A 2,384-nucleotide genomic window follows, 5' to 3' on the forward strand; every position below is an offset into this window, starting at 1 on the left:
TTTGGGCATTCTTAATCCTTTAATCCAATCACATGCTTTTCTTTTTTGCTCCTTTGTCAAAGTATAAGAGGCTTTTGGCTTATAAGTTCTTCTGTTTCTACCTCTAATTAAGTTTAGTTCCGACCGATTGCAATGAATCTCTAGATCCATCCTTGCTTCTACATTATCCTTTGTTTTTCCTTTTATGTCCATAACTATGTTGAATACATTATCAAATATATTTTTTTCAATGTGCATCACATCCAAGTTGTGGAGTATAAGATTTGTATGCCAATACGGTAACTCCCAAAATATGCTTTTCTTTACCCAATTATGGTTACGGCCAAAACCTTCAATTTCTTGCCTCTTACTTGCTTTATCATAGGGAACGTCTGGAAGGTTCTCAACCATATGTCACATACGATCACCAGAAATCGAGTAAGTGGCACATCTTTCTCAACTTTATGTTTCAAAAACTTGTCTTGTTGTTTTCTGAATGGATGATCAAGTGGTAAGAAGTGACGATGGCAATAAAAAAAAAAAAACTCTTGCATCCATGTTGAAGTCTGAATGATTTAATTAGATGCATGCAATAGGGACAACCCATTGGACCATGTGTACTCCATCCGAACAACATGTCATATCCAGGAAAATCACTTATAGACTTATAGTCCACATCAAAGCTGCTTCCATTTGAAAATTTTGCCTCTTATATATGTCGTAAGTTTCAACTCCTTCCTATAAAATTTTCAAATCATCTATCAGTGGACTTAAATAAACATCCAAATTTTTGCCTGGACTCTTAGGTCCTGGGATAACCATGCTCAGAATTATGTTATCTTGTTCCATACACATCCAAGGTGGGAGATTATACACTACAATAACTACTGGCCAACACGAGTATGGCTTAGAATTTCTATTGAAAGGGCAAAAACCATTAGTGCATAGACCTATACGTATATTATGAGGATCAAGGGCGAAGTCTGGGTAAGCCTTATCGAAGTGCCTCCATGCCTCACCATATACTGGATGTGAAATCTCTCCACTCATAAATTTATTTTTTGAACGCCATACCATTATCTCTGCAGTATGCCTTGACATATACAACCTTTGTAGTTTAGGTATTAAAGGTAAATAACGCAATACCTTGTATGGCACCTTACGTCCTGATCTAGAAGGTTTCTCTTTGTGTCGTTCCTTACCGCAAATCGAACACACTTTCAAATTCTCAGTTTCTTTGTAGTACAAGATGCAACCATTATCACACGAATGTATCTTCATATAACCAAGACCAAGACTGCTTAACATTTTCTTTGTTTTGTAAAATGTTTCCTTTAACTGTGTACCTTCTGGCAACATGTCTGTAATTATGGACAACATGCGATCGTAACATGTTGCAGAGCTATTAAATTCATACATGCAATTCAAAAGTTGTGACATCGCTGAAAGTTTAGTGTGCTTTGTACAACCGGGTCATATAGGTTCATCAGCTTCTTGAAGTAGTCTAAAGAAATGTGCAACTCTTGGATTCGGCTCATGTTCTTCTGGGAAAGAATGTTGTTGATTCAGAAAGGTACTGTAAATATTAGGGCTCATAGCATCCATTACCATTGTTTGATTTCTACATTAAGTTTGTCCTTGTGCGTTTGAGGATTCGCCTGAATTAAATCGAGTAATGAATCGTTCACCATGTGCGTATCATTGATTATAATTATGGTTAAACCCTTTGCAGTATAAGTGAAGTTCTACATCATCTTGCATATGGAATTCTCTATTGCCACATTTACGACAGGGCATCTGATCTTATCAAATACTCCTAGTTGGGAGTATGCAAATTCAATAAACTCTTCAATCCGCTAAGAAATTCTATTGTGAGAAAACCCTTGTCCACTCGTCGCCACATCCAACTACGATCAGATGACATACTGCTAATAGCTAAAACTAAAAAATTAGGTTTAACATCGAAATATTGTGAAGTCCAAGGAAACATAAAATACTTAAAACTTGCAAATTTTATGAGCTTTTCACACATAAATAGATGTATGCATTGACAATGAAATAATTGTGTATGAGCTTTAAACATAAACATAACTCGCAAATAGACGTATGTATTGACGATGAAACAATTGTGTACCTGAACACAAATTATGTGCAAAAAGCTCTCAATACTTAACTTGTAGAAGTCAATTAATAGACCGTTTACAGTGAGTCTTTTATCCTTCTTTCTGCACAAACCATTCAATAAAAATAAAAGCTGAGAGGCAAGTCCCTAAAATCACGTAAGAAAGCCAGATTAGGTAGACGACAATTAGACAACTAATTTCATGCAACTATATTTTGTTCAAAAATGGAACTGAAAGAAACATTAATTAGCCCAGTCAACAACGAATTAACTTCTAAGATAA

This window comes from Olea europaea, chromosome 13, assembly GCF_002742605.1.
Source record: "Olea europaea var. sylvestris chromosome 13, O_europaea_v1, whole genome shotgun sequence".
Classification (NCBI taxonomy): domain Eukaryota; kingdom Viridiplantae; phylum Streptophyta; class Magnoliopsida; order Lamiales; family Oleaceae; genus Olea; species Olea europaea.